Source organism: Rutilus rutilus (genome assembly GCF_951802725.1).
Source record: "Rutilus rutilus genome assembly, chromosome: 6".
Taxonomy (NCBI): domain Eukaryota; kingdom Metazoa; phylum Chordata; class Actinopteri; order Cypriniformes; family Leuciscidae; genus Rutilus; species Rutilus rutilus.
The window spans coordinates 40,017,450-40,031,048 of NC_140214.1; the positions used below are offsets into that span (position 1 = coordinate 40,017,450).

General features: G+C 34.8%; 1 protein-coding gene and 1 long non-coding RNA gene across 2 annotated transcripts in view; one reads left to right on the forward strand and one right to left on the reverse strand.

Moving 5' to 3' along the window:
* Positions 1 to 13,599, forward strand: part of LOC311291359 (uncharacterized protein) — a 796,365-nt gene that overhangs the window by 79,340 nt on the left and 703,426 nt on the right. The window lies entirely within an intron of this gene.
* On the reverse strand, positions 8,599 to 13,159 carry LOC311291362. Its single transcript, XR_014627547.1, has 4 exons — positions 13,097 to 13,159; positions 11,295 to 11,468; positions 10,634 to 10,728; positions 8,599 to 8,806 (listed from the first exon to the last, which is right to left on the reverse strand). It is a non-coding gene; the product is annotated as an uncharacterized lncRNA (long non-coding RNA).

Sequence of the window (13,599 nt, forward strand, 5' to 3'; positions counted from 1 at the left end):
TCAGAAAAGTGCTGTAATAGCTCTGTTTGAAATTACAATAATTAAAATAAACTACAACTTAATATTTGAATAGATTTTGTTATTCATTTCTGTAGTATACTCACTCAAAGCCTTTTTCAGCCACTCTCCACCAGATAAACACACATCTGTTCATCTGACCCTGTAACATCCAGATGAGATTCACATTACCTGTGATTTATGAGCTCAACACTACATTTACATGTTGAGGTTGTTTTAACTTTTTATCCAACATAAATGTTCCTCAATTTATCAACAGTACTAATGGACAAATAAAATAGATAACTTATGTTTAGTTACTTTATAGATTTGTTCTACATAATAGCACACCACACATTCATCACTCAGATGTCTATTTCATGTTGTGATGTGCTCTTCTGCAATACTTATTGAAGATTTTCCTGTCAGATGTAAATAGATATTTAAAATAATCTTCTTTAAGATGTATATGATTTATGTAAATTCACTTTAGAGACGTAACTTCCGTGTCTTTCCTGGAGCTCCCCTGTTAGTTATAACATTACATAATAAAACGTGTTTTTACAGCAAAATCACAACTACACTATACTGTGTAACGTCTTTACACCTCCAACAATTCAACAGTTTACTCTTCAGTAGTTCAAAACATGCAATTTTAACACAAGGAACCGTGTTTACTCACATTTGAAAGCACCCGCGTCGCCGATCTCTGCGATGTTTGATAATGACGTATCCTCTCGCGTGGCCTCCTGGGATAGAAGAGTATCCATCGGTCGAGCACTCGAAAATCTGGCCGGAAGCAGTAAGCCATCCGGGAACTTCTCGCCTACTCTTTTGTAAATACTGATGTTTCTAACATACTGCTTCCTTCACGTACTGTTTTCGCCTACTATATAGTAGGAAAGTAGGCATATTCGAACGCACTTAAGTCCAAATCTCGCGATAATTAGTACGTCACCCAGGTAATTCTCGCCTACTCTTTTGGATTCGTACATACTTTTTTGCTCGACTACTCTTTTTCCCATACTAAATAGTAGGGAAGTATGCGGTTTCGAACGCAGCCTAAGTCTTGTGCTTCCCCAGTTCAAGTGTCTTGCTCTCATTGGTTCATTATTTAATTGTTCACATGTGTTCCTTGCCAGAGCCAATGGCTCTGTTCCTTGCTATGTGATTAGCCTTGTGTACATATAGCCCTCACGTTCCGGTTGTCTCCTGTCGAGTATTGTCCATGTAACTACTGATGGTAAGTTTTAGTTTAATCAAGTTAAAATATGGCAAGTTTGTGTTCACGTTTATGATGGTTTGTCAAATAAACTGCGTTTGGCTTCTACATTACGCTCGCCTTATTGGACTTGTTACTAGGGCTGTAGGGATTTCACGTCTACAGAACGGACCAAACACTGCTTCTACGGGGCCATAACGTAAGATACAAGGTAATGGAGCCTTTTATACATTTTCGTGTTTCTTTAGAAATAAATAATGGACAAATGGAGTCTTTAAACGCCTCAGATGTAAAGTTATTCGCTGTCAAAGTGACGCCAAAATGAATGGGAGTCAATGGAATGCTAACAGCAGGTGAGGGTCTGCTAATCAATGGTGGCGCCCGGGGAAGCTTCAATATTTTATGAAACCCTGCCCCCCTGGTTGTGGTTTGGCAATGATGGTTACAAATACAAAAGGCTTTTGTAATGTCATAACAAGCTGATCATTGGCTGTTGCTCGTCGCGACACGTGACACCAAAGGTCGACAGCTCCAGATATTTAGCATGCTATAGATATTTCTCTGGCGTCGGCGAGGTGTCAGCGAGTGTTTTTGAAGCGTCATTTAGTATTTCACACATAAAGATTGACGAGCGCAGATCACCCGCAGATTTGCACGCGATTACAGCCCGACCTATTTACCTGTCAGCGAGCTCGTTAACTTGCAAATCGGGCAGTCATGTAGTGTGAACTGTAGGCATTAGTCATTCATTCATCTGTTGTCCCAGACACTAATTATGTTCAGCTGTGCACTCATCCATCACATCATTATCATCTGCATATATAGTGTGTTCATTTTGTTTCACTTCAGTGTCCGGTGTCGTCAGTAAATGGATGTGTTGTTGCTTTGTTCCTTTTGGATTACCTGTTGGATTTATTAAACATCACCTAATTTACCTTCATTGTCATCTTCGTGTGTGTGTGTGTGTGTGTGTGTGTACAACCACCCCTGTGACAACCTTGTTAAAGCTAAAATAATTAGGGCCTGATACATGAAATTGTGCCTAACCATATTAAATGCCTTATAGATCCATCTGGATCTAATGTCATACACACAAAAAATAAAAAAATAAATGAGAATCGCTAAAATTATTGATTATTTTGAGACTAAGATCTTCTTAATTGATTTTTTGTTTTGTTCAAGCTAATTAAAGCATCAGGTTTTTTTTTTTTTTATAACGGTAGAATCAACTGTTTTAGTTTTTTGTTCGTTGTTAAACTCAAAATTATTTATTATTATTCATATGCAAACCCCTTTGTTACTAGGTAAAGCAAACTTTGATCTTAATGATGACTTCATTTTGTTAATCACAAGATTCTAACAGACTGTCTAGTTTCACTTCCCCTTTCTGTATTTATACACATACAGTCAAAGTCACAAGTTTTCCCCAAAAAGTTTGGAAACATTAAAAGCATATGAATGTTGTTCCTGCAAGAAAAACAAATGTTAGTTGATTAATTAAAGTTGATTAATTAAAATCCATCACAGGGGCCACGTGGGTCACTCAATCAGCAGACATATAACATGCGATTAGAGTGATTGACAGAAAACCTGACAAGTTGCAAAACAATATGACCTTTTCAGCTCATCATGAACCTGAACATGGGAGGCCCCTGAACATGGGAGGCCCCTGAACTTGGGAGGCCCCTGGGCTTCAGCCCAGGTAAGCCCGTGCATTAATGCGGCCTTGGGCATGTTGTCACATTTTGCTTCCATTCTTTTGGGCTATATTAAAAAAAAAAGTATACACTGTATTAATAAAACAAAACCACATATTTGAACTAGACATGTGGGAAATTAATGTGGGAAAAAATAAATACTCTGAACCCTAAGTAGATTTACACAAACTGAGAATGTCAAAAAGCGTTAGGTTGTGCCCCGCTCTCCCCTATGTCACATCACGTGACTCAGGAGGTGAACTAATCAACTTTATTCATGAGCCATATAAAAGTTTATAAAAAAAAACAATGAACTAATCATTATTGATTGAGCCATCACTACTGGCCATAGCAGAGTCTTAAGTAAAAATGAAATCTAGCATGTTGTTAATTGATGCTCTCATCCACAGTGCCTACTGTTACTGTACGTGCGCACTGTAAGGTTACACATCGCCAATTACTGTCATGGTTACTTACAAAATCATTCAGCTAATTTCTCTGCAGAAACATTAATATTTAAACATTTTCCCTGAAATACCTGAGATGGCAAGAGTTGAATTGACAAAATAACTAGTGTTTGCTAGCTAACAATTTGCTGACTTACCATTGTTAACTCTAATATCACATAACATGCAATACTCCAACTGAATAAATCGCCAACAGAAAGATGGACATTTATCCATTATTTTTTATGAAATCTTACCTTAACTTTACTTGTGCAGTTTTCCACCGTCAATTCTCCAAACAACAATCCTCCTCTTCTTTTTCTGCGTGGTTTAAGGCGGATGGTGAGGATATGTTTGCTGTATGTGACAAAAAATGTTTTGGCCTAAAAAATGTGTGACATCGCTTAGAGCACCTTTAAAGGGCCGGAAATAGGAAACCTCCAACCAGTTTGAATTTAGCCAACTACAAATACATGTTGATTAAATAAATAAATAAAAATAGAGATCAACTATACTTGACTTAACTTATCTCTAACAAAGTAGAAGTCTAAGGGTTTTCTAGCAAATAAAAATTTAGCAAATTTCTTTGTCATGGATGGATAATAAAAAAGGGTTGAAAAAGGTTAATTTTAAAATAACAGTAAAATGTTATCATAGCAGTTTGTGCTGATTTGTCATTCACTTACTCACTCATAAATTAATTTATCAATAAATATACTGATAGGCTATTGTTACTTATAAAACATGTCATATAAATATCAATATTTAGACAAAATGTAAGACAAATTAAATATTAATTTGTTTGTTTTTTTATTTCTTTATTTTCTTTTTATATTAGTTGTCAAGCAGTTTATAAGATGACACTGCCTTACAGGTGAATGTGATTTCAACAAAATATGTTTCTGGATAAACATCTTTGTTAATCCTGCATTCCAGTAAAGTTTACTCTTTATATTAAGTTTATGTTTACAACCAGGGTTTGGTGCTGGTTATTTATCTGTCATTTCCCTCTTTAAGGATAAGTTATGTGTAGGGTTTGGGTTTCTGGAAAGGAATTGTGTTCCAAGATGAAAAAAAAAAATGTTGACCCAAGAATATGTCCTGAGGGTTGTTCCATAAACGACGCTTAGAAAAGCGGGGATTAAACTCCAAAACCGGACTTGAATGAGCCTAACAAATAAGTTGGGGCTAAAGTGGTTCCATAAAAGGTAATTGAAGTTCACGCAATCTCACTAATTTGATCCAGGTTTATCAAGTCTAGATAATTGCGTGTGCACGCGTTTCTGAAGCAGCCCTAGAGGTCGATCGTGGATCAAATCGATCCACCATCAAACAGCCTATATTTTGTGCTGTTTTATGCGTTTGTGACATGTTTTTTTTCTCAGTGCAAAACTTACATTTTACAGTTATATTCTCCATCTGTAAATGTTAGAAAGTCATGCAAATGTATCCATTTTGCTGCTAATCTTCATATTGAACGAGCGCTGCTGCGCGCATGCGCGTCAAATAGGAGCGCAATAATTCTGACTAAAATATACATTTTGCTTGGAAAATTAATATGCGATATTTTATAACACTAGAAATATCTTCTAATTATAATAATTTATCTTTAGGATGTTGGATAAGTTGCAGGGAACTTCTAGCGAACAGAAGTACTTCAGTGAAGTAGCCTAATTCAGGGAAGTTTTTTTTAAGAAACTAAATATATAAAGATACAAAATATAGTTTTGGGTATAGGACCTATGCTACTTAATAAAGATGAGGTATACTTGAATGCTGAGAATTACAGCTTTTAATGCAATACTTTTTTGGAGAAAGCAAGAATCCCCAGTTTTAAATGAGTAGATTTAGTTTCTAAAGTACACTATGGAGAGGATAACATGAAATTAAGAGCAAATGTATACATTTTGAAAAGAGATGTGCAACTCTAAAATCAAAGAATATTCCATAAAATAAAGGAATATATATTAGCCTACATTAACTACATTTTTATATAACCCTCCCTCCCTTTTATTTCTAGTTATTTGTTATTTTATTTATTGACTTATTTAATATTGCACTGCAAAAAATGCTGTTCTTACTTAGTATTTTTGTGTTGTTTCCAGTCCAAAAATCTAAAAATTCTTAAATCAAGAAGTATTTACTAGAGAAGTAAAACTACATAAGAAATTATTTTTTGTTTTCAGATAAACAGTAAGTAACTTAAGTAATTTTTGCTTAAAACAAGCTAAATTATCTGCCAGTGCAGTAAGAAAAAAAAACTTAATTCAAAAAAACTTAATAAAAACATAATCTTAAAACAAGATTATTTTCCTTACTGCACTGGCAGATAATTTAGCTTGTTTTAAGCAAAAATCACTTAAGATACTTTCTGTTTATCTGAAAACAAAATAGAATTTCTTATGTAGTTTTACTTCTCTAGTAAATGCTTCTTGATTTAAGAATTTTTAGATTTTTGGACTGGAAACAACACAAAAATACTAAGTAAGAACAGCATTTTTTGCAGTGTGAATATTTGATATTCAAATAATATTACTTGAATAACTATTAGGAATTATGTGTCATTATAAGAGTTTGATATAAATATGTGAATGTTAAATTTTTATTAATATTTATGTATTGTTTTTTGTCTTTTCCCCCTTAAATCATATGTAAAGAGTCTAACTATGTACTTTTTGGTTATTGTTCTAATCATGTGTTTTTTAGGCTATGTGTTGGTGGGTATTATCACAAAAGAAAAAAAGTAGAAGGAAAAATAATGAATATTTATTGGGGGGAAATATGATGTCTTTAAAGGAACTGTCCATTTGTATAATTGTGTTAAATGTGTTTGAATTGAAAGACACAATAAAGTACATAATAAATATATATAAATAAATATATATATATATATATATATATATATATATATATATATATATATATATATATATATATACATGCTAAAATATTTGTTATTTGGACATTAGAGGTGCCTTATTCGGAATTTTAAACCTACAAGTGTATTTTTATGATAGCAATAACTGTAAAGGGACTATTGTAATGGGGTAAATCAAATGTAGGCTAATATACTGTCAATTACTAAGCTCAGATTCATCTTACCAGTTAAAATTTATACTGTGCTTTTGTAATTATTTATTTTTAATTTTGGGATTTTAACTTCTGCTTTAAAAAGCTTTTTTTAGATTGTGTTCTAATGTTCTTCTAATAATCATAAACATGTACTACAGCTGCCAAACAAAACCAGAGAGAAATGTGTTCATAAATCTTTAAAACAATCTAATTAAATGTTGGGCACAACACATTCAGCCAGTAAAAAAATAAAACCTGTAGTATATCTATCTATCTATCTATCTATCTATCTATCTATCTATCTATCTATTGTCTAATTTATCATTGTAGCCTTATTTAAGTTGATTTTCTGTATACTGTGTATTTATTTTTGGACTAATAGTGGTTAATAAAGTCCAATAATGGTATGAGAGAGTGTCAGTGGTAATATCATTGTGTTCTTGTCGGTCAGTGTTAGAGGATCTGTGTAACAGCTGAGGCTTAGCCTGACAGTTAGCCTGCCCAGGACCAGGCTAGTTTCCCAGCATAAGTTGCCAGGGTAACTGAGTTTGAACTATTTTAAGTTTGCTTTATGAAACAGAATCCACCGACAATAAGTCTGACTAACCAAAATAAGCCTGGCTTATATTCTAATCTTGTTTTATGGAACAACCCTCCCCAGCAGGCACGGGACGTCAATATGACGTTAGATTGACGTTGGACCCAAACGTTGGAAAGACGTTGCATTTTGATTGAAAATGAAAATCGGGTTGACGTCATAACCCAACGTCAGTCTGACGTCAATATCCAACGTCTGTCCAACGTTGGAAGTTGACGTCAATCTGACGTTTGGTTATGACGTCAACCCGATTTTCATTTTCAATCAAAATGCAACGTCTGTCCAACGTTGGATATTGACGTCAAACTGACGTTGGGTCATGACGTCAACCCAATTTTCATTTTCAACCAAAATGCAACGTCTTTCCTACGTTGGATATTGACGTCAGACTGACGTTGGGTTATGACGTCAACCCAATTTTCATTTTCAACCAAAATGCAACGTCTTTCCTACGTTGGATATTGACGTCAGACTGACGTTGGGTTATGACGTCAACCCGATTTTCATTTTCAACTAAAATGCAACGTCTTTCCAATGTTGGATATTGACGTCAGACTGACGTTGGGTTATGACGTCAACCCGATTTTCATTTTCAACCAAAATGCAACGTCTTTCCTACGTTGGATATTGACGTCAGACTGACGTTGGGTTATGACGTCAACCCGATTTTCATTTTCAACCAAAATACAACGTCTTTCCTACGTTGGATATTGACGTCATACTGACGTTGGGTTATGACGTCAGACTGACGTTGGGTTATGACGTCAACCCGATTTTCATTTTCAACCAAAATACAACGTCTTTCCTACGTTGGATATTGACGTCAGACTGACGTTGGGTTATGACGTCAACCCAATTTTCATTTTCAACCAAAATACAACGTCTTTCCTACGTTGGATATTGACGTCAGACTGACGTTGGGTTATGACGTCAACACGATTTTCATTTTCAATCAAAATGCAACGTCTTTCCAACGTTGGATATTGACATCAGACTGACGTTGGGTTATGACGTTAACCCGATTTTCATTTTCAATCAAAATGCAACGTCTATTCAACGTTTGATGTAGACATCAATCTAACGTTGAGTTATGATGTCAACCCGCTTATCATTTTCAACCAAAATGCAATGTCTGTCCAACATTGAAAGTAAACGTCAGTCTGACGTTGGGTTATGACGTCAACTCGATGTTGGGTAAACCTCCCATGTTGGACATTGCATTTTGGTTGAAAATGGAAATCAGTTTGACGTCTGAACCCAATGTTAAGCTAGACATCAAACTCACGTTGGGCCAGATATCATTCAAAACACAACATCAGCTGTCAAATTCCAACTTAAAGAAATATATGGTTATTTTGTTGGCATTGGCAAAGCCAGGTTTTCGTTGTAAAATAAAAATCAACATACAAAGAAACTTCATGTAACAACAAAATCGAACAGAATGCGAGACAACCCAAAAGTATTTATCTTAAGACAAGAGCAAACAGAAAAGTAACTTAAAAATCTTAGTGAAACTGGAATCCACAAATGTTGTGTATTAGATAAATGACAAAGAAATTAAATGGATTATAAAATAACCTTTTATTTTATTTTCATTATTTTAACAGAAGGATTTCAACAATAACCATTTATATTTAACATTATCCTTATTCTAAAATCGTACAAATGTTTTTCCTGCCATCTCCGCCCACCCTGTCTGGGGCATATTTTAAACATAAGGCGACAACCGCTCCAATGTTTGCCTCCGTCTCCTTTGAAGTCCTCTGGACACTCTCTGTAAGAAATATTAGAAAATTAAAATGTATGGGGAATATAGGATATGATGCACTACAGCAAGCATTAAAACAATAAATATTGCGAACAGTCTTAATGCTAGGGTAGGAAATTTCACAGAGGCTAGCAATAGCAAGCTAGCTTTGAAAGCATACGATCCCACCCTCCCTTCAGAGTGTCTCTAAAGCCATGCCTCCTCTGCAAAGAGCCAGGAGGAGAGACAGAGTTGGTGGAGGAAAGTGCAACGCTTTTAGATTACCTCATGTCTTATTCACTGGTGAGACATAACAATAATAATGAATGTGAATAATGAAAAAACATTATTTTTTTTTAAACATTTTGCAATAATATAATGTCATAAGTTTTTTGTTTTTTTTAAATAAAACCTTTTTCACTTGTTGGTTCAAGAGGAACTGCTAATGTTTGGCATATATTCTCTTACACATTCTTGCATGTACATGCTGTAACTCATCAAAAGAGAGAAATTTTAACTTTTGATGCTGTTCACAAATAGCGATCAGACATTCTAAGCAGAAAAATGTGAATGCACAGGTGCAAAGCCTAAGTGTTTTTGCAGAGTGTCTTAAGCTAAATGAACATTTAAAAGACATCAGAATGAATGTAAAAACAACAGTTAGAGTAGGGGTGGGGGATCTTACAAAAATTTCATATCACGATCTTATAAGAAACAATCACGATCCATGATCATAATCGTGATCTTCCCAAATTTGAGATGAACTCTCATCAAGAAAATTCAGACTGGCATCGACCGACACCAATCTGATAGACTAAGATATGAATTCATATTTAAATAAATAATCAGAAAATTAATAAAAAAAGTTAAAAAAATTAATCTATAAATTAAACAGCCTTATTTTAGATTGTAACTTCTTAATTCTGTAATTATAGGCTATTACCGAATTCACATATAAAAGAAATCGCTTAAAAAAAAGTGAATAAAAATAGTGTAATTAAAGGACAAGTTCTGTATTTTACACTTAAAGCCCACCGAACTTGTCCTTTAACTGGGCATTCAGTAAGTTTGAGCGCACTAGGAATCATATTTTTTCAAATAAAGACATGGTGACACTCATTTTACATTTAGCACACAGTGTAAATGACATGAATATGACAGAGGGCAACTGAATATAGCCCCAGCATAGTTTGAAATCAAGGGTTTAAAGTTTGTCGATCATGTGTCCCCAGTGAAGCTGAACTAATTCACATGGACTGACCAGGACTGACCGTCTATGCACACTTCAGAATATCTGACATCTGGATTCGACTAAGTCTGCAAGGATTGTGAAATTAAATGTTTTTTAAATATTCAAAGATTTGTTAAATGATATAAATGCGTATATTTGCTGAATGCTTATGGTAAATGAGAAAGTATTAATAGTGTTTGCCTTTCTGTTACAAATAATATAAAAGCAAACACTATAATACTTTTTCATATACAGTTTACTTTTTGTTCTATCCAACAACAGGTTCTATCCAGTAACGTATTAGACAAAACTGTTAAACAGAGACCATAAACTAATGAAGACGAAGAATAAGAGCGCTGTGTGCTCAGGGTCGCCCGCAAAAATAAAAGTCAGCTTCACTGGGGACACATTATCGTCAAAATAAAAGTCCTGCTGTTATGAGGACATAAAAGTTTGCGATCTCTAAGACTCGCTTGAAAAGTAGAACGTGGACGTCTTCAAGATCGATCACGATATAAAATTGTCAGATTGCCCACCCCTACGTTAGAGTTCTGAAAAATTAAAGATATGAAACGGAAAGGTACTATGAGGTTACTGTTTTTTATTTTATTTTATTTTTTTACCTGTGACAACATTGTAAAGATGGAGCTTGGTGAAGGCAAGCTTCCCCTTCCCACACTTCATATTGAAACTGGCCATTACCTCATTTGTCATCAACCTGTGGATCCAAAAGAAAGAGGATTTAAATGTCCAAATAATTAATTATATACAACACATTATGAAGCGGTTGTTATAGTTTAGTAGGTTTGTCATATCTTGATGTCACACTGGTTTTATAACATGTTAAAATTGATACTTTCGGGGGTGAGCAAAAACACAACGTTTTAGTGTGGGTCCTAAAAGGTTGAAAAAGTTAGAGAACAGACGCTACACTTAAAACCTGAAATTGTCTGCTCAATGCAGCGTTAGTGAGGAGCTGACTGACGAGATGATGACGGAAGATTTAGGTTTGAAAACGAAATGTAAAAGCGCCTATTTAAGCAAGTTTGTCATTGTACTGTATTATTTTGTTTTACATTAAGATCAATAATAAACCCACCATTCAAGCAATTGGCGCCAATTTGAAAGCAAAAGTAAAATGCACAAATCATATTTTTCCCTTATATTATAACTGAGGATGACATCATGGGCCCTTAAGTGGGTCTAGGTTTTTAACACTAACCCATTCAAATGATTTGACATTTCTACACACACATACACACACAACTACTACTATATACTTACTTGCTTCTGGGATTGGGTACGGGGAATGTTTCCCATGTGTTGGTTGACTTTGCGTAGATTGCTGATCAACAGGTGAACCTGATCTTCAACTTTGTTTTGTTTGGAGAGATGGTCCTCCCTGAGAAGGTGGTCTGGTCTGATTTTCTGAGATGGGCTTCTGAATTTGCCGGGAGGCTACAAAAATCAGAGAGTAAATTTACAGCTTAAGACAAATGATTAACTAATTGTAATTTGTCATTTTGGTTTTGACATCCACACTATGGATTTTACTATGACATATTACTTAACAATTAGTTAATGGACACATAATGATACCTTTGCAAATCATTAGCTTTGACCCATTGTGGTAATGAACACATTAATTAACACTATTAGTTAATAAAATATATTATTATGGAATTAATACATTATGACAGATTTAATTAATTACTATTCATATATTAATTCATCTACAGTATTAATCATTTAGACTCCATATTAGTTGCTGATGCAGTAATAATTGTGTCATACATTAACTCATGATTATCTGTGCATAAATTAATGCATATTAGTGCACCCGTATTGTAAAGTGTTACCAGAACTCGTAAAAAAAAAAAAAAATTTAAACATGTTAAGGAAATAAAATTATAAATCACGGTCGCACCACATGACATTTTTTAAGGCTACGACCAATTCATCTATATGAATAAACACTCAGTATTTATGTGTACACAACAGTCTTAAAGGAGAACTCCGGTCAATTTTAACATTGAGCTCATTTTTTTGTACATTTGGAGTGCTGTCAATACAGAGAACAACGACAAAAATCGGTGTTGCCTACACCGAGTTATTCTATTTTTAAAATTTGCACCCTATTGACTTCAATGGGGCAAGTAGTAAGCCTGCTTTTTAGCCTCTTAACATCCTTTAAGTGTCATTACAAGTGCACGCGCGTGAACTCGACAATCGATTACTATGGCCTTCCACCGAAAACAGGATGTAAACAAAGGTATGAGCGCTGGCTGAATTAACTTCATTTTTATTAATATCTCTAACATCTACTGCAGTCAGATCCACTCGTGTTCACTCGGAAGGAATCACTCACATTTTCTGTGCACTTGTAATGACACTTAAAGGATGTTAAGAGGCTAAAAAGCAGGCTTACTACTTGCCCCATTGAAGTCAATAGGGTGCAAATTTAAAAAATAGAATAACTCGGTGTAGGCAACACCGATTTTTGTCGTTGTTCTCTGTTGACAGCACTCCAAATGTACAAAAAAATGAGCTCAATGTTAAAATTGACCGGAGTTCTCCTTTAATGTTAGAACAATTGCAATAGATATTATTATTTTTTGTATTTTTAAATTGGCATGTCGAAAAACTTCTGACCCTTTAAATTGACCCACTAGCACATTTTACACAATAAAGTGATCTAGAATCCACGGCAAAGGACAGGTATGGCCACTATTATGCGTGTCATGTGGAGGGCTCCGTAAAATTGATATAAATAAATGCATTTATTTCACGTGCTAGTCACGTTTCCACGACTCCCTCAACAACAGCGGTACCCCCAGCGAACCGGACAGCCGGCGCACGTGCAGTTCAGTCAGAAAAATGTGCGCTGAGGCGACATTCCTATCACTACTTGTACAACATTATATATAGTTATTATATTTAAGTCACTTTTAACTACATTATTAAAGGTAGGCCTACTCTGGTAGTTAAATAGTAGGAGAATCGCGCCAGTTCACAAAAATCCATTGCTGCCTCACAGAGAAAAAAAAAAACGAATAAACACCAATATCTATTTATATTTTCCTTACCTCTGTTCACTCATCGTCCACAGCAGGTGTGTCAGGATGTTGAAATGTGTGCACTGTGTGTGCAGTGCCCAGCCCGCCAGTACAACAGCTGGAGAGGAAACGTGAGGTCGATGCCTAACTGTGATTGGTTAGGAATTATTTTCAAATTGATGCCTAGCTGTGATTGGTTAGGAATTACTTTCAAATTTCTTGGGTTACCTGCAACATTCTACAATTTGTTTTTACACGTCAATAGGCTAAATTGATTTCATTATTATTGTTGTTCATATTATCATCATTATTGTATACTAATAATAATTACTGCGTTTGTCTGACAGCTGCACTGTTATGAAGCACAACCTGATAAATAAATTATGGGTGCAATGTATGTCTGTGTCTCATGGAATCCAAATTAAGGCCATGTGTTATAAACGCTATAACCAAAATTTCAGTGCCATGAGGTCCAACTCACCTGATAAGTAGCCCTGATAAAACAGCTAAAACTTTTGTCAGGTGGTTGACGT